Source organism: Drosophila serrata, unplaced genomic scaffold, assembly GCF_035046125.1.
Source record: "Drosophila serrata isolate PLE 108 unplaced genomic scaffold, ASM3504612v1 contig_276, whole genome shotgun sequence".
NCBI classification, from domain to species: domain Eukaryota; kingdom Metazoa; phylum Arthropoda; class Insecta; order Diptera; family Drosophilidae; genus Drosophila; species Drosophila serrata.
The window spans coordinates 4,461,458-4,489,279 of NW_028257174.1; the positions used below are offsets into that span (position 1 = coordinate 4,461,458).

At 35.6% G+C, this 27,822-nt stretch overlaps 1 protein-coding gene across 20 annotated transcripts in view; it reads right to left on the reverse strand.

The window, feature by feature from the left end:
• The window catches only part of mamo (maternal gene required for meiosis), a 198,240-nt gene that overhangs the window by 74,097 nt on the left and 96,321 nt on the right, over positions 1-27,822 (reverse strand). Inside the window, exon 4 of one of the 20 annotated variants that reach the window (XR_015272290.1) lies at positions 26,247-27,424. The exons of the other annotated variants lie outside the window; for them this stretch is intronic. The gene's annotated coding sequence lies outside the window, so the exon portion shown is untranslated. Of the gene's footprint in view, positions 1-26,246; positions 27,425-27,822 lie in introns of those variants that run through there. 20 annotated transcript variants of the gene reach the window in all.

Genomic DNA, 27,822 nt, shown 5'->3' on the forward strand with positions numbered 1-27,822 from the left:
TGCACACACACAACACAACACAAGCTGGGCACACACAGTATTTTTTTTTATTTTTGATAAATGCTTGCCGCTGCCGCATGTTGCTGAGCCGCAAAAAAGATTTATGATTATTGCTTTGTAATTTGTGTTTAAAATATGTGCCGCCGCCTTGGTTGGGTGCATAAAAATCAATTAGCAAGCAACTGAAATCAATGAAACGGCAACAGCGGCGGTACAAGCAGCAAACATCAGTCGCATTAACAACATATATCGCCGTGAAATCGCCTTGAGAATGTGCCTAAACAATTAATGTTTTGCCCCGCTGCTATTGGGGCTGTTGATGATGGCCTGCAGCAGCGCCACCTATCGCCAGCCTTTAATTTGTTATAGCAACATTAACAAATGGGTACAGTTGGTACACAAAAGGACTATAAAGGATTTATAAGGAAATTATGAACAAAATAAGTTAGATTCTGATGGGAAAATAATCCCTAAAAGAGGAGATAAACCTTTACATGAATATATTTAGGATTAGGCATAGGGTTTAAGTTAAATCTGTTTTTAATATACATTAACTAACCAATTTCCCACCCATTTCCTCATTTTTTATTCGCTTTGTTTCAAGTTAAATACCTTTCTTTTAATATCCCAGGTTTAATCCCCCAAAATTTCATCATTAGCCAGCTTTCACTGTACCCACAAGGGGCTTGTCAGCTCTCTAAGCAGCCAATTAATGTTGCTGCCGTTGCAGCAGCACAGCAGCAGCAGCAACAACATGTTGCATGCAGTGCAATTTATTAATGAGATTGCCCGCTTGATTACAAAAAGGCAAAAAATATATAAGCAACAACAAAAATATATATATATATAAAAAAAAACCAAACAAAAAGAAGAAAAGAAAAACCCCCGAGAGGCAGGGTTGCCAGGTTGTTGTTGCACGCACAGCACAGCAACATGTTGCCAGCGGGTGTTGAGCGCTTATTAGAGACTCGCCGTGTGCGTGCACCGCCCCACACACACTTACACACACCAAATTAGGTGTCAAATGACAATGGATGGGTGTGTATGGTTTGTGTGCGTGTGTGTGGTGTGCTGCTGGCATTTTGGGGAGATTTTTCACATAATTTTCCATATTTTTGTTGCGGGTGGGAGGCCGCAGGCAGAGGGTGTTGACGCGCAGCTGGCGCGTATTAAGGTCAAAGAGCGATCGCAATCGCAATCGGATCGTGTCGCCCCAGCAGCTGTCAAACTCAATTCGCAATTCGACTTTGCCACATGCAAAGGTCAGGCAATGCAGCTGCCACAAAGATTTTTTGCGACATTAACTTGCCACACACACAAAACCACCCGCTACAGGGAGATAAATTTTATGAAAATAAAAGAAATATTTTAGAAAATTTTATGAGAAGTAAAGGAGAAACAGAAGTATTGTTAAAGAATTAAATTGTAAATATTATTATAAATACTATTTGATTTATTTTATATAAAGTTATTAGTATTATTTTGAGCATTTTTTTAAGTATTTTAATTGGTATTATTACTATTTTTTGTGCTTGTAGTATTTTAATTTCTAAATACAATATCTTTCCCTCTTTTTCCACATATACAGCTTCCCCAAGGACTGTTCTTCCTCGTTAATCCTTTTCCCCCAGTGTACTCCCACTCCCCCTTTTCATTTCCCCTTCTATATTTCCTCGTTGTTGTTGTTGTTGTTGTTGTCCGCTTAGCATCATAAAAATGTCAAAGCTTTATTTGTTGTTATTTGTGGTGTTGTTGTTGCTGGTGTTGCTGCTGCAACGGTGGCGGCTAATTGGCGTGTCATTGGCTGGAACGCAGGCATAAATCTGTTATTTTATACTCGCCTCGTATGTGCAACACGGCGTATGAGTAATGTGAGCAAAAAATAAACGGAACACACAAAAAAAATAATAATAATAATAAATCGAAGGCATAAGTGTAAGTTAAGTCGAGAACAAAGGGAAGTAACTTTTTCCTTGACATTTTCTCATTATTTATGATTTTGGTTTCTTGGTAATTGTAGTTAATTTTTCGCTGCATTTTCACCATTCACTTTTTGATTTCCATCATCCCGAAAAGCAGTAATTTTTCAAATTCCACTTTTCATCGTCCAACGCCCACTGCCTCCCCTCACGTTAACCCGCTCTTAATCGATCCCGCTGAGCAACCAAATTAACCCACATCAATCACAACGCGAACAAAATTTCCATTTTAATTTGAAAAAAAAGGAAAAAAAATAGAGTAAAACCATATGGAGTTGTGTCAGTTATTTGTAAGCCAATTTTCATGGCTAAAAATAAGCCCGAGTCTGAGGAAAGCCGCTTCTAAAAATACCCGCTCAAGCAATCATGTTTTGGAGTCCATCAATCCGATTTTTCCATTTCCCAACTCGGTTTTTTTTTTCTTTCTCTTCAGGACACCCCTCTCTCTCACTCTCTCCTGTGCCTGCTGTTAATACAATAATGGAACGCGGTCTGTTATAATATTTACAGCTTTGAATTAACTAACGAGCTCAATGCGAACCTGTTTTGGCCACCACAGCATCCAGCATCCAGCTTCCAACAACAACAGCAACATCAACAACAACACCAACAATACCAACAACAACACCAACAACAGCAACAACAACTACAGCAAAAACACCAACAACAACAGCAACAGGTGTTCGGCGAATGCCACGCGGAACGATTGAAAATATCCGGAACAAGTTGGAACGCTTAGGAATCTGGTGAAGTGGAACACTTTACAAAAAAATTTTAATATATTTGTAAGGATTTCCAAAGATTTCTACGAATTTGAATTCCAAGGAATTAAAAAGAAATACAATAATAACAATATCGATCAATTTATGAAGCAGACTTATTTCTATCTATCAATTTATTTATCAATATTTTGAAAGTGTGTCGTTTCTTATGATTTCAAATGAATATATTTCTTTTTTTTACAAATTTTATATTTGTTTATATCAATTTCCGAGTTTTGTATATCTGGATATCTAAAAGGATTCATTTCTTGAACTTTTGTATAGAACGTGGATAAATATTTTTTGATTTATTATAATAAACTATAGGGTAATGTTTTAAGTTTAATATGTCAAAAGATACATATTTTATTCGAATTTCTCTAATTATGTTTCGATTTATATATCAATAATTGAGTGACTAATTTCCTTACAATCTTTTCAAATACTATCGAAATACATTTAAAAATAATATTGATCATATTTATCTCTTATTATAGAGGATATAAGAACCTATATCATTTTATATTTTATAAAGATATAGTAAATATTTTGTAAAATTTAAATTGAAATTGATTCTCATATACAAAGTCCACCATAATTTTCCCCGAGTGTTTGGCCACCTAGCGAAGGTGCCTCGTGCCGACTTTCACTCATCTGAAGTATCACCATCGCCTGCACCTCATGCCCCCGCTGCCACACCCCCGTACAACAAATCCATCCTGCAAAATCCCCTCGATCCTCTAGCAATTCCAATCCAAATCCTAAAGCAACTGCCCACACGCTAATTGCGGCAAACAAAAACGCACGAACGGAACGCAATCGAGGAGGCACCAAGATTGGACCACCAATGCTGCAGCAGCAGCAGCAGCAACTTGCAACCGTTGCTGCTGCCACATGCAACATGCCACTCACCCCAAAGACAGAGAGACTCATGCTCCGCTTTGGCACTGCGCAAAAAAAGGAAAGAAATTCCCATACACAAATAAACACTTGACTTGATTGTGGATACCAAAAAAAAAGAGTAAAAGAACCCAAGGCTCTGGGCCAAAGTCACGGCCAGCAACGGAATGTCAGCGATGTGGCAATGTTGCATTGTTATGGATGGAGGCGACTCCAACAGCAAATCAAATTAAGTTTAATTTATGCTTGGCTCAGCAACAGCAACCCAAACCTTAAGATTTAATAAAGGTTTTAAAACAAAGCAGAGTGAGAGAGGGAAAGAGAGTGCAAATAAAATGCAAAAATTAAATGATTTTTTTTGTGTGACCATTTAGGTATAGTTTAAGCCGCAAAAGACTTGGCTAAGAAGATGCTGAGAAGGAAGCCCACGCCACATCATTCATGCCAAAACGTCACCAGGCACAAAAGCAGCAGCAGCAGCAGCAACAGCAATGCAGCAGCAACAATGCAGCAGCAACATCAGCAGCAGCAGCAGCAACATCTACTGCAGCAGTAACTTAAGCTACAGCTACAGCAGCAGCAGTTGGGACCACCACATAGCAATTATATATACATATATATATATATATCCATGACTGGAAAACTCTCCTGGAAGCCAAATCCCTTGTCCATGTCCATGCCTGCCATAATTTCCATTGCCGGTCGTCGCCACAAATCTGCCAACATAATTTTGTTATTTCACTGCCACTTTGTTTGACGTGCAAATGTTTGGCTTGGGACCCCAAGTCCGAGGGTCGGTCTTTTGCGCACATCCTGGTTTTAGATGATTTTTCAATTTGTGTTTGTGGCCCCGTGTGCCTAAGACAAAGAGTAGAGGCATATAGAACACGAAAAAAACAAAAAATACATAGGGAAAAGGAAAAGCATCAAGAAGAAAAGCTAAAAAAAAGGAAACTAAGAGAGCTGGCCAGCACAACCGCAACCCGTTCTTCTGGCTGCCGCTGCTGTGGTCATAAGTAACTTTAAATTATGATGAAAGTAATTTTCTGCTTCAGTGGCGAACGCCGCTGCAACTTTTAGTCAGAGCGACTTGATTTACACCCCACAAAGGTAGAGATGGAGGAGCTAGGAGCTACCTGCCAGGGAGGACACTCTTTATTCTTTTTTTTTTTTTTCTGCTTTTCCTACCAAACAGACAGGAACTGGCAACAATAGTCAAGTGTAAATTAAGTAATTGCCGGAGCTGGAGAGCTTGGCAGTGACCAGTAACCAGTAACCAGTAGCTGCTACCGTTGTCATTAGTGACAGGCCACAAAGAAACCAGGAGGAGCAGCAGCACACACACAGCACACACAGAACACACAAAAAAAGAGCCATGTCCATGCGGAAGGTAAGCCTTCAAATGCCGCCGCTTCTGTTCATAAATCTAGCAAAAATCCCAGCACTTTGCCACAACTTACACGAGACTTGGATGGTGGGGCTCAAAAAAACTACAGAAAATAAAAGAAGGAATGACTCGAGTCCCTAGGAACCACCCAGGGTATGAGTTTCAGAAGGCACAAGTCTTTTGGATAAGGAAAAAAGATCTTCAAATTACTCTCAAGAAAAGAACTGAGATGTATATCAATACGAAAGTTTCTAGAAAATATATCGACAAAAATATTGCACCTCATTTATAATAGAAATTATAGTAAACTTTGTTTGAGCGAAATTTAAAATAATAATTTCACTGTTAAATGTGTAAATATTATTCAATAATTACGATTCAAAAATAGATCAATAACTAAGCTTAAAATATTCGCTTTCATAGATATTAAAAAACTCATAACTAAGGCAAAAAAGCATTAATTTTAATTCGGAAAACTGTCCCATGTTAGTTTTTGCTAGAGTAACAAATCTGCATACTCAAATTAAAAGGTTAAAAAAATTTAAAATTGTATTATTTTTTGTTGACAATTTTAACGATGCAACCCCTTAAAAAATGTTGAAAAAATTAAAAAATTTATTTTTCTGACAGAGGTGGCTTCGAAGATTCGCCTGTTGATAACGATCAAGAATATATATGATTTATGGGGTCGGAAATGATTCCTTCATAGCGTTTTAAGCTTTTGACTGAAACTATAATATCCAGAATAATAATAATAATGTACCACAAGTTAGCACCAAAGTCAGACACGGATATCTTTTTCAGTATAGAGATATATATGCTTGATGACTTTAACTAGGCTTCGTATCGTATCATCGAAGTAAGCCTCTTATCCAGATTATTCAAATGAACACAACATATTCCATTTGCCAGGTGATTATATTAAGGTCGAAGGGCAATCACTATCACTACCACCTAACACTCAAGATGTAACCAGTGGGCAGTCCGCGAACAGAATGAGGCCAGAGCGACGGCACTGCCTCTATTTATAGTCACCGGAGTAAAGAGAACAGAGAAAGAGAAAGCGAGAGAGTAAGGGATAGCACTAGAGATAGGCTGAGTGGGATGGAGAGTAAGAGGCATCGCAAGGGATACACAGAGAGAGAGAGAGAGAGGCATACCCAGAGAGAGAGAGAGAGAGAGGGAGGGGGTGTAGCATTTTTCTCTACATTTAACGATCGATTATATGGTAACTATATGATATAGTCATTCGATCTTTAAAAAATTAATGCCGTAAACATAAAATAATACCAAATGGCTTTAAGTAAAATGTTATGAAAATCTGTTGAAAAATGGAAGAGTTATAATTTTTTGTTGTAAAAATTTTTCGATTGTTCCTATGGCAGCTATGTGATATAGTGGTCCGATCCGGCCTGTTCCGACATAAATACGAAGGAGAGTATATAGAAGACTAACTGCAAAGTTTTATTTAGATAGCTTTAAAACTAGTTTGCGTAGAAACGGACAGACAGACGGACAAACGGACATGGGTATATCGACTCGTCTGTAGTGACTGATCAAGAATATATATATATACTTTATATGATCGGAAATCACTCCTTCACAGACTTATTCCTAAAATTATAATACCCTGCAAGGCTTTAAAAATATAAATGACTTAATTTTCCCCCCAACAACGATCCAATTACAAATCCCTCTATAGTTACCCTACTTATTCCAATCCATATCTGATAATCCAACAGTTGAGCCAATTTACGACATTGTTAGCTCTATTTTTTTTTTTTAAGCACAAAAATTTACATAATAATAATCACCGGCAGGCCTTATATCTATCTAACCCCAAATGATGGCGAATGAGCCAAATCCCAAACGGAAATGCTAAACTCGAGAGACAAATTACCCATATTCCCGCCTCCTATATCATTCCCTCGAGCCAATTAAGCCAAATCTGTAATGGAACTAACCCCCACTACTATATATATTTGTACAATTAACAGTTATTCATATTTTTTTTCCTTTTTCCAAGTTTTGTAGCTGGAAGCTGCTGGACTTCAATGGAAATTAAGATCAGGCTAGAGTTGGAGCCGCAGGAAAAAAAAGAAAAACGAAACATTTCCCAAACCGACACTGGGACATTTCAATTGCCAAAAAACAAAGTAGAAAAAAATATAGAAAAACAAAAATGCATAAAAAAAGATTGAAAAAGAGAAATATTTGGACCAGCAGCTGCTGGCAGGGATAAAAAAAAAAAATAAAAACTAAACTCTCGCTGCCGTTGGTTTGTCCGTTCGTTTATTGCTTGCTAAAACAATTTAAAAGCAATTTGAGTCACGTTCGGTAGGGGGAAGGGGCACAGGCAGAGGGGGGTAGATGGGGGGGTCTAGGAGGTGTGGGTTAGGGGGGGTGTACGTAAAAAGGGGGGGGGGAGTAGTGGGTCGAATGGGCATTCATTGAATTTGCATTTTTGTTGGCCAAACCAAGTCTGGAAGTCACCCGAAAAGCCGTTGCAATTGTTAACCAAAAGTTTCTTAAACACTGCAAGAAATTAAGGGGGAGTTAAGGAAATATTTCCTTACAAAATAATTAAGACAATTTTAAAAAAGAATATTATATTTAATAACAAACAAACAGTTCAGTTAAAATTTCAACCAGTAAAGAGGTCTTTCTTTGAGCATTGTAAAAAAATAAGATGGAATCAGGAAAGAATTAAATGAAAAATTAAAAAAATATATATATTTAATATAGTTTTGGAAGAGAATTTTATTTTTTATTTAAGTTGAAAGTTATAGCAGTGGCAAAGTAATTTCCTAACCTATAAAGTATCATATAGTCTTGAAAAGTATCAATAGTCGAGTCGATCTAGACATGTTTGTGTGTTCTTTAAAAAAAAACAGCAGAATAGTTCGTAACAAATCTAGAGCTAAATATTTTAAATAATTGATAGCAAAATCGGAGCTAAATAATTTAAATTCTAAAGAAAATAATAATAAATAATAAAGAAAAATAATAGTTAAAGAATAACTAAAAAATTTCAGACTAAACGCACTTTAGAGCTGAAATATTTTCTATCAATTTAATTTTATTTCTTTTTTTTTAAACAAAGAAAACTATTCTTGAGAAAATAAATTGAATTTTTAATCCATTAACACGCATAAATTTAGGGAAATAATTTTAATATTTCCAATCTTCATTTATATAAGATTTCTAAGTCATATTCCTTTAAATTTCACATTGTGATTTATCTTTCTCTATACCTATAATTTCTCTCAGTGCTTTGGTATGTTTTGTGTGTGTTTTCTGTCAATTCTTTTGGTGTCAGATTTCAATTTTGTTTCGTTCATTTTGAATGCGTATCGTTTGCTTTAAGCCAAAACCAATGGCAACAACATCAAAAATAGGCATTTGGCGGCATTTTTACAAAAGCCAAAAAGCCCCAAAAAGCCGCCGCCGCCGCCGCCAGTTGCAAGTTTATTAATTCAGCAACAACTTGGCAACTGTTTTGAGTCAGCAGCAGCAGTTGCAGCAGCAGCAGTTGCAATTGCAGCAGCAGCAGCAGCAGCAACAGCGGAAAAGCAGAAAAGCAGCAGAAAACAGCCAGAGCAAATTGTCATCCCCCGCGGCCAGTTTTTCCCATGTGAAATTTGCATTTTCATATGCCCAAGTGGCTGTTGTTGCTGCTGCTGTTGCTGATGTTGCTGCTGTTGCTGTTGCTGCTGTTGCTGCTGTTGTTGCTGCTGCACGGTCTCCACACCTTTTGGCCATTGTGTTGATTTATGTTCACATTTTGTGGTCATTTCTCTTAGCGGCCCAAGGAAAATGTGACAGCCTTTAGCCAAATCAGCCAACTGAATATGCATCCACAACCAAATCCATATGGCCTCCAGTCTACATACACACACAGATCTAGTATTTATATATATATATATATACATGCTCCTTCTTTGACTTTTTTTTGGGGGGGGGGCACTATTGGCTATTTAAGGCATTTTTACCTGCTTCTCCGGTACGAGAGTAATCTCAATTGCTAATTGAAGTCGTTCGAAATAACTCACCTGCAAGACACAAACAAAAAAAGAGAAAGGAGAGCACGGATTTTAGTCAATTATTTAGATATATAAATATATATAGAAGTACATATATAGACATAGTACATAATTATGTAAAATATCTTAAAATAACCTTACTTTTTCATTGCTTTAAAAGATATATAAAAATATCTTAAAATATACCTTACTTTTTCATACCTTTAAAAATTATATATAAATATTTTTAACAACAAGAATTTTTCTATTTAAATCCCTAAAAGCATTGTAGAAATTTGTACATACAAAAATATATAAAAATAAAATGTCATTGATATTTAAACATAATTTAAAAAGACTTTCCATAGACTTTTGTCTTTTGTTGAAGGTTTTTTGTCCAAGTTATTCTATAAAGAACATTGTAAAAAATGTAAAAATAATAAACAAATTAATAACCAAATTAAAGTAATATTCTAGTATGTTTTTTACTACATTTAAATGGATTAATAAGGTGATTCTTGATAAATTTTTGATTTTAATGAATTTGGTTTTGAATAAATCATTTTAGATGTTTTAAAATAATTATATACGACTTTTTATTCAAGGGCTTTAACCTTTTATTTTAGGGATGTGCCAGCATTCTCTTATGAAAATTGTAGAAAATGTTGAAATAAGTAAATGAAGATATATACATATTTTTTTAATATTTAAAAATAATTTTAAGAGATTTTCCAAGCATTTCTGAGTTGAAGTTTTCTGTAAAACATTTTTAACTGGTAAATATATTTAAAATAATTCTTTTAGATTTTAAAACTGAAGATAAAGATTTTTTAAAGGTTTTTTAAAGGTTTTGTAAAGATTTTGTCTTATTTTAAGAATTTTCTTTGCTATTCTTCCATTTACATTTTATTTTTTGTTTAATTGGTTTTACTTTTCTTGGTTTTCTTGCTTTTCCTTTAACTTTTCACCTTCAAATTTGAATGCAGGTGGTTTATATATATATTTTTTCCAGCAGTAGCACCCCTCACCTAGGGTAAAGGAGAAGAGAAGTGTGTGATTCCACTCCCTATTTCCCATTTCCCATTTTTGGCTCCTCGACGGCGGCACCGATTAGCGATCGACACCTTTCGCATGACCCCAATAAGGCGCTGCTCCACACACACCGCTACACACACACACACACACACACACACCGCTCTGGAAAAAAGTGCCGAGTTATGGGTTTCATTAGGCCGCATTCGATAGACAGATAAAGAGGTGACCCAAACCCAGTCTCTGAAGGAAAAGCCAAAGCCGGAGCTCCAAAACATTAGCACACACCCGCTAATCTAGGCACATAACTCTCCTCGCTGCGAGGCGGGATCGAGGAGTTTCAGACAGAGCCCAGCAAATGCGGAAGCACTTTCTAAAGAGCTCCCCAAAAATAATAAAAATAAATAAAACTAAAGCCAAATAAAATATATACATATATATATGTTATTTATAATCGAGGAAGGTGGATTGAAAATAGCTAAGCGTAATCGAAATTGTTCATCGTCGTTCTGACAAGGAGTTTAAGAGGAGTAAGAGGGGAATTAGGGGGGGAAAAGTCCCGGAAAATTCGATTAAAGGCGACCAGGTAAAATGCAATTAGAGGGTGGGATGCGTTATTAATGTGGAGCGAGAGAGAGGGAGTCAGCTTCAAACGAGCTGCAAAATATTGATATACATATGCCACATATCCCTCTATAGATATATAAAGATATATATATATATTTGTATTATAGTGCAGACTCCATGGCATATTCCAATATATATATATATATATATATTTAAGCTTGGTCTAGGCATGCGGAAGCGAAAAAGCGCCAAAAGCTAGCGAAAAATGTGCGAAAAAAATGAGAGATGAAAATGCTAAGGAAAAGTCAGTCAAAACTAAACAAAAACGAAGTATAAAATACCCTCTTTTCTTAAGAAAATAATTTATAAATAATATGACATATAATACATGATATAATTTTTATTTATTCAATTAAATTTATTTATAGTGCAGCAAGTGCAAATAATTGCTTTAAAAAGTTTAAACATTTACTGACACATTTCCATAAATAATCTTTATTAATGATAATTTCTATTATTTTCTAATTTCTTAAAAAAATATATAAAATTGCATTTAAAACATAAAAGAAAATATATATATTTATATTATATTTATTATATATATATATTTATATTTCAATATTATATTTACTATAGTTTTATAAATAAATATGCTTTCTAACGGAAATATAAATCATCAGAATTAAATAACCCTGAATGCTGCACTTGTAATTAAAGGAAATTTATTATAAAATCAATACCTTAATCTCTTTATTTATTTCTCTATATAAAATTAGTTTACTAATGTAATTTGATTTAAAAAACTAAGCTATTATCTCTTTTTATTTATTTCGTTATATAAAATTAATCTAAAAATTTAATTTAATTTAAAAACCTAAAAAATTATAAACCCAAAATATATAGAGTATTCAAGGAAAAACGAAAAATCGAAAACTAACGAAAATCGGTAGCCAAGGAACTCAGCTTCGTAGACCAAGTCCAAGTTGCAGTGGCCTGACTTTTTATATATTAGATTGCCAAGTGGGAGGTGTTCACGCACACACTCTCCAGCACACACTCACTCACACACACTTAGTGTTACCAATACTCTCATACCAAAGCTGGCTAACAAGCCAGGCCAAGACGTGTGTTAAATGAAAACGCATTAAAGCTCAGCGAGCGTTTTTCAGTGGGCGTGTTGAGACTGATTTTCTTTCTTTTTTTCTTACTTTTTTTCTTATTCCAGCCAAAGAGTGGGGTTAAGGCGGGTAGGAGAGGGTTAAAAGGGGAGGGCAGTGGCAGGGGCAGGCGGCAAAGGGGGCGTGACGGGCGGTAGCAGCAGCTGTGGGTGTGCCAACTGTGCTGCCAACTTTATTTATATTTGAAAAATAAAAACTATTTAGAGAAAGTTCGTTTCGTTATTGTAAAGAAATTAAAGTCTTAGAAATTGATATTTATTGAAAACATTTTTGGGGAGAAACCAATTCTTTGTTTTAATATTTTATTATTAAATTGTTTTGATTTAAATGGTGTATAAACTAGTTTTTAGTAATTTGTAATTTCGGGGTATTTTAATTTTAGTCAGAAGCCTAAAACGCAGTGAAGAAGTGATTTCCGACCCTATATTTCATATATATTCTTGATCAGTATCAACAGCCGAATCGATCTAAGCAGCTTTTGGAGAAAAATAAATTTTTGAAATTTTTTTCCAAATTTTTTAATGGATTTCTTCACAAAAATTGTCATAAAAAAATTGATAAAAATTTTAAATTTGATAAATTTTAAACTGAGCATGCAGATTTTTTAATATTCAAAAAACTAACACAGAACTGCTTTCCGAATTAAAATTAGTTCATTTTTGACTTCGGTATGCACTTTTTAAAATTAGATTTATAGAAAAAAATATATAATATAAAAAATATCGATTTCAAGACTCGTAAAAAGGATTTTACCATTTTAATCAGTGAAGGAATCATTTCCGACCCTATAAACTATATATATTCTTGATCAGGATCAAAAGCCGAATCGATCTAAGCAGCTTTTGGAGAAAATTAAATTTTTGAAATTTTTTCCAAATTTTTTAAGGGATTACTTCACAAAAATTGTCCAAAAAAATTAAGAAGAAATTCAATTTATTTAAATTTTAAATTGAGTAAGCAGATTTATTAAACTAATAAAAACTAACATAAAACAGCTTCCCGTATTAAAATTAAAGATTTTTTTCCCTTAGTTATGGGTTTTTTAAACTTTGATTCCGAGAAGATTTCCCAAAGTTCAATTCCATTGATTAATACATTTTCCAGCAAGTGGCAAGCACTCAGAACCCGCTTCGATTGTCAATTTAGCAATGCCGCTGCCCCATCGATGACGATGACGATGACGAGATGATGGCAACGACTTTATCGCCCACTGTCATCTCTATCTCCGTCAATGTCTAATTAGAAAATCACGTGAGCACGCACAGCTGCGTAGTTGTCATAATTAGAGACTATATAGTATGGTCCCAATATATGCCCGATATCTAGATCCCAGCATAATGGCCACAGATGAGACACTCCATCTCTCTTTTATACTCTGCATTCTCCTTGTGGTGTTCGATATTGCCAAAGACAAAGATCGCAGGGGAAGAGAAAGAAAAAAAAGAGGAGAAAAAACTGGGCGACAATTTGCTAGATTGATTGAGGCGTCGTCCCACAGATTTGCCAATGTCCAGGACCAGGGATCTCCTGGATCTTGATAGTCATACCCATACCGATACCGATATGTATCCCCGCAAACCCATGAAACGATAAATAGAACCTGTTCGAGCAATTAATGTCTTAAATGCGCCTGCCTGGTGTGGCATTGTTAATTAATAAACACGAGAAGATGTGGTCCCTGGCCAGCGGACTAATTGTTAATGCAAAAATCGTTGCAAGTTAGAAAATCAATTTTTACTTTAATGATCTGACAGGTAAGTGCATATTAAAACCAACCGATACCGAGTCCCACCCCCTTTTTGCGGTGCGTTTAAGTGTTAAGTGGAGGGAAAATACAAAAAAAAAAAAATTATGAAAAATATGAGGAGGATATTTTTGTGTAGGAATAAAATTAGTTTAGCAGAGATTAAATCTTGAATTACAAAGTATGAAGTTAGTAATATAATATAAAATATAATGGGAATAGTTTAATCAGTTTAAGAATAAATTTTATATATTTTATTTAAGGGGTTTTAAATTTGATTTAATATTGAATCACAAAACATAATCTTACCAGTAAAAATAAGAGGAATAAATATAAAAGATATACATTTATTTTTTAGGTTTTTCAAGACTAATTAATCTTGAAATTTAAAGTACTTTGTTAGCAGTAATAAAAACAGGAATAAATAAGAGACTTTTCTATATTTTACTTGTTTTTGGAGCTTGATTAATATGAAAATTCAAAGTACAGTTCAAACAGTAAAAATCAATAAGAAAAATAAATTAATAAAGAGCTTTTATATCTTACATTAAATTTTTTAATGCTTTAATATGAAATTCCTATTAATTACTCCTTAATAAAATCTTTCTTTAATTTATTTTAATATTAAATACATCATAATAATTACTATTGTTTTAATAGTATTTATTCCTTGCTTTATTTTGTATTATTTTAACCATATTTCCACTTCCATTCTGGTATTTTTTAAGTTTAAACCACGCCCCCAAAATAGCACTTACAAATGCAAAAAGAAATACCAAAAGAAACCGCCCCAAAAAAACTGAAAAAAAAGAAGTAGAAATAGAAATAAAGTTCGACCGCAGGCCAAAGCAAATAGTGTGTGGAGTGGGCGTGGCTAGTGTTTCAGTCCGATTTTTCCCCCTTAATTTTTTTTTTTTTTTTTGAAGTTGCTGTTGCGGCGCCTGGCAAATGCACAAGGCCAAAAGACTATAATTAAGCCATGCCAGAGGCCAACTCTCGGACAGGCCAAAAAGAAAATGCGGCTAAAGGCAGCAGGCGGCAGGCAGTCGAGGCTAAGCGACAACTTCCTTCTAACCTAGTAAAAGCGATACGCAAAGTGAGATGGAAAACGACTTTTATGCAAAATACTAAACAATATCCGTTGTGCGTTGTCAACAAATGACATGAAATTGGCAACGCAAAAGGAGCACATTTCCGTTTCAAGCAATTTCCGCGAAAGAGATGGAGAGAGGGTGTCGGAAAGAGAGAGGGAGAGCCTCTCACAATTTGATTGGTAAGCAATTTGTGTGGCTAAAAAGGTATTTAAACCTTTCACTATATACATATATACAGATATATATATATATATATAAATATAAAAATGTATATATATATATATATATGTATATTTATGTTTATGAAGCTGCAACACCATCCTGACCTGCAGCAACATGTTGCATGTTCAGGTGCCGCAAGCTAGGAATTCTGCAAAACAAAAAAATGATTCCGCCTTCTTTAGTCATTTAAATACTCTAAAAAATATTAGTTGTAGAGCTAAATGATAGGTTGATATAGTAAAGAAAATATAAATATTTAAAAATAAATATAGAGTTTTATATAATCTATAAGAAAGCTTGCATCTTTAAGGAAACTATATATTTCTGAGCCTGTTTTTAAAAAGTACTTTGCATAAACACCTTAAATACTATAATTTTTAAGCTCCTAAACCGTTAATTTTTACAATAAAGTTTTATAAATATACAACAAAATTTAACAATTAATAATATTATCATTAAACAATATTTTAAGAACCATCAAGTACAAATGCTTTGCTCTGAAGGTACAAAAAATTTAAAACAAAGTAAAAACATACATTCCTTTCAAGAAAACTGTAATCTAACTTATTATTTACACAAATATATATTTTTAAAAATATATAAAATAAATAATACTTTAATTTTCTGTATAAATTTCTATAAAAAATCATCTTTCTAAGAGCATTTTAAATTCCTTCTTTAAATCCCATTCCCTGTAATCTCTTTCTGTGTATCTGTCCATCGCTTGATCTTGTACGCATCAAATGCTGAGATGCTGCCCCATGTGATGCCGTCGAGCATCCGTTCGTTTGCTGATTTGTATATCTAATTTTCATAATCTACCAACAGCAACTGCAACAGCAACAGCAACAACATCTGCAACACAGCAACAGCACCAGCAACATCTGCAACATGCCACAAGCCGCAAAGTTGTTCGTCTGTCTGTCGTTTGGCTAAAAGGAAGGAAATCAAGTCTCTGAGGCCTCAGAGGCCTCATTTGAATGCGTGCTTTAGAGAGAGAGAGAGATGGGGGGGGGGAGAGGTTGCAACTGCAACCACAGGCGGCACGTTTAGCAACGCATGTCAACGCAACAACAACAACATCATAATCATCGAAAGAGCCTGAGACTTCGGGGCCAGTTCTTTTGTAATTAACACAGAATCTGCTTCCGGCAAACGAGTCACAATAAATACAAGAACAATTAGGAGCAGAAACATATAGATTTGAAAAGATATATATCATTAATCAAAACTAATACTATAATTTATATAATTTCCTAAAGAGCTCCACTCAAACTCCTTAAATAAATCCCTTTGATAATCCCTATTATTTTGTCTTGCACTGTAGGCAGTGCGTGCCATGAGCAACATGAGCAACATGACCAACATGAGCGACATGAGCGACATGGGCAACATGTGTCCAATGCCATCATCTAGCGGGTGGGCCCCCTCCTTAATGTTATGCAAGCATTGGATCCCTCCCCACATTTGCGACATCTTCTGGCTGCTGGCAACATGCACCTGAGCCCCAACCTAAGCCCCAACCTGAACCTGAACCTGAACCTGAGCACAGGCCAGGCCAGGAGAATGACGAATGACAAGACATGCAAACGAGAAGGAGGAGCAGGAGGAGCAGGAGAACCAGGAGGAGCTGCAGCAGGAACAGGGAGACCAACAACTGGCAGACAAAGGAGACAACGAGACAAGGAGACGTTGACAGTTTGGGCCTAGTCGTGGCCAAGATGTCACTTTTCATTAGGCAGCTGGATGAGGCGGCCGCCGGTTGCATACGTTGCAAGGTTTTGTATTGCTGCCGGGTTTTTTTTTTTTTTTTTTTGGATGATGCATGGGGCACCTGTTGCACGGCTGCATGGCGGCGTTTTTTAGATTAGTCGCCTGTAATTAGTTAATAACATGGCAAGGCATGTCTAAATTGCAGTCGCGACATCAAATTGCAAGCGGCTGCAGTTTTGATGCCTGTATTTTGATTGATGTTGCTGCCGGGCGAGCAAGCAGCAACAGCAGTAGCAGCAGCAACCTGAAGCCTCAACAATGTTATGCATATATTTAATTGATAAGTTTTTAGCACATGATAAATTTTAATATTGTGTAGAGGTAGAGAGGAACAAGCCACTCTGACACACAGCAGCAGCAACATGCAGCAGCAGCAACATGCAGCAACAGCAACATGCAGCATCTGAAGCAGCAGCAACAGTAACACTTTCAAAGCCACCTGTAGCTGGGGCAACATAAGCCGACATAAATCCATTAAAGCCGCACAAATTCCAAGTAAATTAAAAGCAGTTAAACTCAATTGATTTCGAGACGCAGCGGCAACAGTCAGAGGAGCAGCAGCAAACACCAACAGCCACAACACCTCGGCAACAATAAAAATAAACAACCCAAAAAAGAAAAAAAAATACGAGAACTAAGAAAAAAAAAAAAAAAACAAAAAGAAATAAGAGGAAACGAGAAAGGAAAGCAAGTTCTTATAGATCGAAGTTATAATACCCTGATAGTTCATAATTCTATATAGAAATAAGATATACATAGTTTTAAGCATGATTCCAATGGTTCCTAATCTAAAGGGTTAAAATATTTGATAATTATCAAAATTATCGATAAAAATGTTGTTTAATTATCGATACTTTTGGTAAAATAAATAAGTGTTTAAGATTCTGATTCTACTTCTGAAATAAATAAATAAAATCGGCTATACTATCTAGTTTTAAGTCTATAATAATGCAATTAAAAACTCTATTGAACTCTTTTACCGATAAAAATTTGTCCAATTATGGATATTCCCGACAATTACAATCGGATACTGTACAAGAAACTGTCCGAAATTATCATTTTAAATGTAATTTATTTATGGTAAAGAAACTATTTATACTGGCAACTTAACTTTCCATACAAAACACCATCTCAAATCTATATTACCTTCATTTAGAGTATATGGAAAGGGGAGAAAAAAAATGCTAACTGAAATGGAAGCTGAAACGGAGACCCAGAGGCCTCAGCTCAATAAATTTTTATCGCGGCGAGTGGGGCCAAAAGGAATGCGTTGATAGTGAAACAAGAGCAACACCGACAGCAGCAACAGCAACAGCAACAACGGCAACAGCAGCAACAGCAACAACATCAGCAGCAACAACAGCAACATCAGCAGCAGCAACAGGCTAACGACAACCGACAACAGAAGCCGCATTCAAGGCGTTGTACAAACACATACATAACAACAATAACCACAGCAGCACCAACGGCACAGCAGCAACACTAGACATTTTTTGAGAATTCAGGCTGACATAAAAAAAAAAAAAAAAACAGGGATACCAATGTTTGGAAAAAAAGGATGCCTACAAAAAAGGGACATACACCCAGCAAGGACGCCCCACACACATATGTCTTTTTTTCCCCTTTCCCCCAAGGGTTTTCGGGTTGTTAGGGTTAACCTCTCGCAAATTGCTTTGATTAAGCTGTGAGAGCTCGACTGAATAAGTGAGTGACTGCCAGACTGACTGACTAACTTCCAAAGTGGAGGAACCCGAGAACTGGTCAGGACTTTATGTGGGTAAATTCATTCATTTCATTCATTTAAGTCAGTAACTTAGCATTGTTTCTGGTACAAACTAACTAGAAAAGGTTAGAGTAATTATATTATTAGGTTGTTTTTGAAACAGAATTTCATGATAAATGATTGAGTATTGAGAAAAGTTGTAGAAATTCTATAAATTCTTTAAAGTATATTGATTTTAAGAGGTAAATATATCTAGGATTTAATATGCTTCGCATTTATTAATTAAAAAGTTAAATACAAGTTAATAAAAATAAAAATGTTATAAAAAACAAATGGCGCCCAATTAGGAATATCCTTTACAAAATTTGGCGCCCTACGGGGGACAATATCCTTTTGTAAAAGTAGCGCTAAATTTTCTTTTCAAATAAATTTCTTTAAAATAATATAATTATATATAATAATAATAAATATTATTAGTATATATTAAATTATGTTAATAATACACACTTGATTGCTTATATTTTTCGCATTTTTAAGGAAATCCTTTAATGACAAGAACTGTCCATTGATTTCTATCTTTTCTAAAAAGCTAATTCTTAAATATTAATAAATGAATTTTAAGTTCGCGTTATTATTTTTTAGAATTTCTTTCCAGACAGCAATCATCACCCCCTTTTAACCCATTTGACTTGCTTAAAATTGCCCAGATATTTGCTTAGATTCAAGCTCTTTAGCTGGATTTTCATCATTTTTTTTCCACAGCACCCACGCACCTCTTCTTTCCATTTTTTTTGTTGTATTTTCCTATTTTCCTTTATTTTTTTTCTATCTTACTGAAGCCTTTGCCATTTAACTGACCCAAACGGCAAAATGCAACTGCAACTGCAACTGCCACTTGTGCAACGGCAGCAACAACAAAACTTTCTCTGGCCAAGAATGTGCAACTGCAACAAACTGTTGCTCTTGCTGTTGCAGCTGCATCAGCAGCAGCAGCAAAAATCCTCGCATGTGGGGATAAAGAAATGCCCGAGGCCAAAAAACTTACAAAAAAAATACATAAAGAAAGAAAGAAATACGCGGTTAGATAGTTCGAGTCTTTGGGTCTCGAATCTCAAGTCTCAAGTCTTCCGTCTTCTAGTCCAGTTCAAAGCTCTCTGTTTGGTCCACTCAAGTCATTCATGGCAAACAAGGGGTTAAGAGGGGCGGCTACCACAAAAAAAGGGGGGTTGAGGGGGTTTAAGGGGGGAGGAGGAACACAGCACCCGCCGCGTGTCGATTGAAAATTTATGATCACAATTTTGGTTAATGCATTTTCGTGTTTGTGCCATGATTACCAAATGTTATTCACGCTCCACCGACTCGCCAGGGATGTGTGCTGTGTGCTTCCACACCGCACAAAACTGAACAAATTATATAGAAAAATCTATATAGAGTATCTTTTTCGATCTTATTATTAATAGGTTTGAAAGTTAATATATGGAGTTGGGTTAAGTATGATATCCAGAAGATGCTTTTTGTTATATGTAACAAAGTCTTATTCAGTTTGGTACTTGGAACTTAATGAAAATTCTGGTGTTCTTATGCAATCCTTTTATTGAAATCTTTAGCAATACGATCTATTTTTTAATAGGTTTGAAAGTTAATAAAGGGAGTTGGGTTAAGTATCCATAGGATCTTTTTTTTATATGTAACAAAGTCTTACTTAGTTTTTACTTAATGAAAATTCTGATGCTGTTTTGGCTTCCTTTTATTTATACCTTTAGCAATTTAAAACCCATATGAAATTTGACTTAAGTTGTGTCGTTATGAATTTTCCCAGAAATGATTTCCGTGTACTTGTGTGCCATTTCCTTGGCCGGCAATCAATGCCAAAATGGCGCGGGGGCATTTGCGACTGTTTACGGTTAACTAAACATTCCAAACGCTCCAAAAAAAAAAATAAGACAAAACAAACAAAAAATGCAGCAGCAGCAGCATTGGCCAAGGCAGCAGACACCCGGCTTTAAGTTTAAGTTAGCTTGATTTTGGGGTTTTTCCCCAGGTTATGGTAATACTTAGACAGGGTTGCCACTCTTCATTTTGTTCTTATGATTTTAATGAGACCAGATTTGGTAAAGAACTACACTACATTGTAGGGTCACACTTGATTTTACTAAATTAAATTAAATAGCTAAAGGTTTATTTTATTTTTGTTTAGTTTTTTAAATTTCTATCTAATATAGACAACTCTGGTCTTAGACAATCCATTTTTTTTTTGTGGCTACTTGGCAGCTGCTGCTTTTGCTGCTCGTTCCTAGTGTTTGTTGTCATGGCTGCTGTTGTCGCATTTCCGTTTTGCTGCTGCTGCTGTTGCTGCTGCAATTTCTATTGCTGTTGCAGCAAGCTACTGCTGTTGCTGCTGCTGCTGTTGTTGCTCCCATTTTTGGGGTTAGGCGGCTTGGCTTGGCAGGCGTAGGATTGCCGGGGCTAATGTGTCTTGTAATTTGCATGGCCATTTGTGAAAAAAGTGAAAAGAGCGCAGCGTTGCTTTTTTTTTTTTTGCTGCGTAAATTATGCGGCATTTTTACCGTTTTGCCGGAGCTGGAAAACAGTAGCACTTACAAGCTCCTTTTACGGCCCGCCTCTGACTGCTGACCAAAAGCGGATTTTCTCATTCAAAATAGTCGCCAAAAAGACGCCAAGTCAACAAAAAAATAACACAGCGCCGAAAATAGGAAAAGTAAAAAAAAAATGCCTAGAAAATGAGCAACTTTTTATGGTTATGATTGCGTTGTCGCCGCCGCTCCTGCGAATGCTAAATATGCCATGGAAAATGCTGGAAAAATGGAAATGCCAAAATGCGCCTCTCTTTTCCTACTTTTTGGGCCACGTGGGCGTATGAGCAATGTGGCTCAAGTTGCTGCTGCTGCTGCTGCCGCTTTCACACACAATTAGCGTGTGTTGCTTCTTTGTGTGGGTGTTGCACCTTCGTTCCCCCCGCCAAATAGAAAACTGCAGCATGTCCATGAATCATGCCCAGACTTAAGTCTATTGTTGCTACCGCTGCTGTGTTGATTGTGTCAACGACAACAGCAGCGGGAGTAGCAGCAACAGCAGCAGCAACTTGGCAATTGATTTGGCCAACATACTGGCTGCTGATTGCCAGCAACTGACTTGGTTTCTTTGACTAATGACACAAACGACAACAGCAGCAGCAGCAGCAACAGCAGCAACAGCAGCAACACCAACAACGTGTGCAACACCAACAACAGCAACACCAACAACGTGTGCAACACCAACAGCAGCAGCAACATGTTGCCGACACGCGCGCATCGTTAGCAAAATGAACCAACTTCATGTTGCACTTGAGATTTTCTTGCAGTGTTTTATGCGTGGGCTCCACTTGGAATGTTTTCAATTATACACTAAGAGAAAATTAAGAAAAGGATGCCGAAAGGTAAATAAAGAATATCCCTATCTTTATTATGGACAAACTTTAAAAATTATAGAACTATAATATTGTGGTTCCCAAGAAAGTCAAGTTAATACTTTTTATAAAACTAATTGATTCATTTTATATATCAAGAGTATGAAAGTCTTTTCTTAAATTTGAAAGTTTATATTCAATAAAACTCAATGATTTAAGAGATGAAATAAAGATAGTTTCTGTAGCAACATTGACTCTTTTTTCATGGCTTTTTTTAGAATCACTCATAACATAGCTAAAGTATAAATGAATATGTAATTTAAGTATAAGCACTTCTTTCTTTATATTTCTTTCCTTAGTGTACATTTTCCCAAGACTTTTTGCGGTCATTGTTGCCTTTACCGCCTGGTGTTGTTCCCTAGAATTGTTGCTAGTGTTGCTAATGCTGCATGTTGCTGCTGTTGCTGCTGCTGCTGCTGCTGCTGCTGTTGCTGCTGTTCTTACTGCTCTTGTTACTCTTGAAATATTTCTCCTTAACGCCTGTACTGATGATGATCTGAAGAAAATGTAGCTGCCTGCTCTGCTATTTATGTTATTCTTATCAATTGTTGCCACATTCTCAGCTGCCTCGTCTCGTTTTCTCCGTTGGAAATGCAATTAGTTGTATGAAATATATATATTTCCCAAGGAATGCTGTTGACTGGAACCAATTAAAGTGTAAAAATCAATAAACATAACCAAAGACCAAGGTATAAATATATATAAACAAAACATGAGAGGATGTCGGGGATATGTGATATTCTCGACACCTGTTTGCCGCTTAAAATCAAAAGAGCACGTGACCCAGGCTGCAACATGTTGCTCCTGGCACAAGTTCGATTAAAAAAAAAAGAAAAAGAACTATAAAAAAACAACAGCATTCGCCTTGTAATATCATAATTCACACAATGTTGCACGATTCCAGTTACTGAGGCTGCGTTTGCTCCCGGGTTAAGAGCCATAAATCGATGAAGCCAAAAGGGCAACAGGTGGCTAAGATAAAGGGGTTAACCAGGGGCGGGGAAAGGGACAGGAAAAGGGTGAGAAATCACAACAACAACAAAAAAAGAGGTAAAGGGCAACTGGTTGTAGGACCCGTTTTGCAACCACAGCATCCCAGCAAAAAAAAATAAACAAACAAACTGGGTCTGTAGGCCAAAAAACGAAACGATATAAAGGGAAATAAAAGTCAGAATAAAACAAAAAAAGAACTTACAAAAAAACCCAGAAATCGAGTTGAAATCTCAGAGATTTTAAAAACAAAACAGGGAAACGGGGAAACACGGAGAGGAGAAAATATAAAGGAAGCAAAAAAAGGAAAGACGCAATGATGAAGAGGCGCGCGCGTGCAACCTTGAGATAATTTAATCGTTTCTGTTTGAGAGCAAACACACAAGCACATAAAAACACTTTATAAAACAAAAATAAAAACAAAGAGATCTAAAAATCCCTATAAAGAAAATGTAAGAAAAACTAAAACCAAATGCCAATCGAGCCAAAATGCAGCCACAAACAATTAAAAGCATTTTCGCAAAAACGCAAAAGCATATCAAGAGCGAAAGCGTTGACAATAATAGAACGAAATGCACAGCAAAGAAAATAAGGGTATTTTATCATTAAATTTTAATTAATTTAAGGTATTTTAATAGAATTTCATTTTGTTGTAAAATTAGTAAAGACTAACTGAACTGAGGATTCTTAACATTCAGTATAGAAACACTAGTGTAATAGAGTATATAAAAATACGGTAATATTAAAAATTGATCTCTAAAAATACGGTAATATTTAAATCTGATACCTAACTTATCCAAAAAATTGCTATAGATTTTTAATTGTTGAAAACAACAACCAAAGCTAAGCACTGAAAGGCTTTAATAACCATTGAATATTTAACTTAAACTATTACTTTAGACTAAAGCCTTATCAGTTTTTAATATAACCGTATATTTTTGTAATATTTTTTCAAGAGATTATCAGTTTTCCTACTTCAAAAATACAGAACCATTTAGAAAGACAGATTTTATGATTAAATAATAAACATTTCTGTAAAACTCAGCATACACATTCAATGTTTATTTACCTTTTTGGCCTTTGAACTCTGTAGCCAAAGTTTACCTCTATTTTTTGTGGATTATTTAGAAAGATCTTAAGACACGCATTTCTCTCTCTCCTTTCTTCCTCTCTCTCTCTCTCTCTCTGTTGTTGGCCTTGAGATTTAAGCAAACAGAAGGGAGTTCAATACAGAAGTGACTTTGAGAGAGAGATGCTGCTCAATCATCATCATCTCATAGTCTCTTCACAGAAAAGCTCTTCAATGTGAACTTTAGAGCCAAACCAGGAGATATGGCATAGCAATAGGACTCACAAAGATTCGGGGATCGTGAATCGGGATCTCGGCAAACACTGATAAATTATTTGACAGATTATATTTGCGTTGAACTTTGGGCCGTGCCAAGAAGACGATGACGGCGGCTACATTAATAAAAACGAGAACACACGCTGACGAGGGATCTCAGGTGGGTTTGTTATTTCGGACCAGGTGGGAGGAAAGGGGGGCGGGCATCCACACACACACACACAAATACAAGTGCAATAAGCAAAGAACAAGAAAATGCAAGCAAAAGGAGACGAAGCGGAAATGCAAAGAAAATGCAACTACGCATACCCTTTATATCTTCAAGAATCATAATTAAATAGAAAGTGTATATTTATTGGTTTAATAGTATATTGAACCTTGTTACTGCAAAGCAGTAAAATCATATATTAGTTATAGAATATATATTCAAGATTTTCTGTAATTATTAAATACCATTTCTATATAATAGATAACCATTGAAATAAGTCTTTTTGGAGTAATATTTTATATCAATTTACTTTTAAATTCTTATCAAAATTATCGATATGTTATTTTTTGGTGTATGGAAAATATTATAAAAAAAAGATATAAAAGTAAGATAGGACTTATTATTGGTAAAACAATATAAATCAAACTATTTTGTACTTAACATATACAGTACCTAATTTTATTATAATTATATATCGAAAAAAGGCTTATTGGTATATTCGAAAAACAGTCTATCGATTTATTTAAATACTTAGAATCGGAATATTTGATAAGTCGTAGTGGTATTGTGAAGAAAATACTATATGTTGATAAAGAACCAAAATTGAGACCTGTTGCCAGTTACATAATATGTTTAAAATATTTTAAGCGGACTTTTATCAATGATAAAAATCGATTAATGTCATTTTAATTTATCGAAAATATTTTCAATCGATTTATTATGAAATTGTAGATAAACACAGATTTAAAATTTTAGAATTTAATAAGGGGTTCGAAATTACATAAAATATATTTTAAAAACTTTATGTTTTTTGGCAGAATGAAACTAAAATTATTTAAAATAGGTATTTAAGCAGTTATCCTTTTGTGGTTCTTATCTTTAGGGTTATATCCCTCCCCCTAGTGCGTATACCCTATGCATATTTATAGGGTATTCTACCGGAAAATGCAACTCCTTTGCCGCAGCTGAGAGAAAGCTTCGTTTTTGCCATGGCCGTTGCTCTGCTCTAACAAATGAGCGTCATGTCTTTGCCCGTCGCAAAACAAATCTGAGCAATTTTTTATGATAAATAACACCCAGTCCAGGGTGTGTGCGGTGCAAGGCGGGAGAGGGGGTCAGGTGTACAAATGAAGGAGGCAGATCGAGTGAGATGGAGAGAGTAAGAGAAAGAGAGACAGATAGAGACAGAGAGACTGTTATATTTAGTGTAGGCCCCGCGGGCAGTTAACGGCAGAGCATTATAGAGAGGGAGAGGGAGCAGGCGATACACCCATTTTGTCCAGAGGCGGAGAGGAGGAGAAGAAAAGAGGGGGAGTTACAGCCGGCAGCTTGTGCAAACAAACAAATCGCCGTAGATTTATTTTAGTGCAAAAGCCTTAACACACTAAATTGCTCAGGCATGCGTGGGTTAACCATGGTAGCTTAAGGATCATGGCAGGGGAGAGACAGGAGTGTGAAGGGGGTCCCGACGTCCGGGAATATCGATGCGGCGATGAAAAATGCTAGCTTTCAACGCGGTAATTAAAAGATGAATCGTCCTCGTGGGCACCTCTCTTTCTCTCTATATCTATCTATCTCTATCTTGAGGTGCCCTCACTCTTGCTCTCTCCCTCTCTCTAGTTCTCTTTCTTTCTCTCTCTCACCCCATCGAGTTTGCAAACAAATTATGCTTCATTAGGCCAGATAACGCCCCAGTTCAAGGCAGAAACATATTTCCAAACCAAATACATTTACTCCTTTTGGCCATAGGTCTATATATCATATGATTGATTAATGCTTTTAACATGTTCGCTTTTAAATTGGAATGGAATGGAATGGAATGGCCCATTGGAATGTGGCAGACCATAACGGTTAACTGGGAATAGAACATTTTTTTCACTCAATTTTGCCATTTCAATCTTTAGCAAAATGAGCCAAACTTAATCACCGATTTAGTGATGGAAATGGGAACTGCGGAATGAAACGTTTTATTGGATTTTGGTTTTCTTAAGCCCCAAAATATTTACTTTTTTTAACGGAACAGCGGAAATACTCAACTCTTCTTGTACAATTTAACTTTCTTAATTAGACAAGCAAAAAGTATTTATGGAATTATTTAGAAAGCTCCTAAAGAACCCTATTTTCTTTAAAGAAACATCAGTGAAACATCTGCTATATCTTCCCCTAACTTTCACTGGGCCAACCCTAACGGTAGATTGCTAGATATTAGCCAAATATAGAACCGCTATCTTGACCATTTCCTTATTTCCTTTCTTCGATCGATCTTGAAATGCATGATTAGTAAAAGCACTTTCACCTGAGGCAGTAAAGAACCTAACGGTTCCAATTAACAGTTAAACAAACAGCTGGCTCTCGCTTTCTTCTGCCACGCGTCAAGTTGAAAAACTTTCACTAGGACAAAAAAAAAAAAAGAACCCAACGAAAAAGGGTTGTATTGCCTGAGGCTTTAGGGGCTTTAATTTACACTCACACTCACAGCTCTACTACACATTACCCTTCCAACAAACTGATAGAAATCTTCTGGTTAAGAAATTTGGGTCAACAAACAGCTGCCAAAGGCAATGAGACGAGTAGGGACAAGACAAGGGTTCCCCTTTTTTGAGCCATAAAAACGAAACAGAAGTCAGCAGGTAACATCCTTAAAAAATATATATGCGCAACAGAGTTCCCCCTTCAATTCAGTTCTTATTATTATTTTTCTATATTCCTTTTTTCCCCTCCTTTTTTATATATTTTTGGTTCACTTTTAAGTTGAAATTTATTTTTGGCACGCGCGAAATTCAAAGAACAAAATGCAGCTGGCCGATCAAGAAAGAAATTCGCCATAAAAAGTTAATTTTTTGGTGGGAAGAGCTTATCCTTTAAAGGAATTAATGAGGTTTCAGTTTTTTACCTTCAAAAATATTTAAATTTTTTAATAAAATCTATCTCAAAACATATCTTACAAATACATAATATCTTAAACTTGATTCCCAGGCTTACCCAAATTACATATTAGATTAGTGAGATTTCCACACAGAACTTAAAACTCACCTGCAAAGAGAAGAGGAAAAAAGAACAAGAATTAATTTCAGTTTTCAGGCAAAAATGGTAAAATGAAAATGGCAACTCTTATTAATAGACAATCAATCAACGGGTTCCGACAAAGCCAATATACGACGAGTGATGCAAGAATCGAGATCAGAACTTGAACCATAACCAAAGAAACACCACTGTAATCTCTTGGCCCGGGCCTTAATGCCGCGGACCCCAAGATAATGGCCAAGAAGTCCAGTGTGTGTGTGTAACCACATGTATGTTGGCCTGCAATTAAGCTGCGATTCAGTTCAGAATCGGAATTGCAATCGGACTGGGAATTGGCAATGCCAGAGTTTTAGTTATGACACTAATTATTAAGATAGATAACTATCGGTATTGCAAATTGTAGTTGA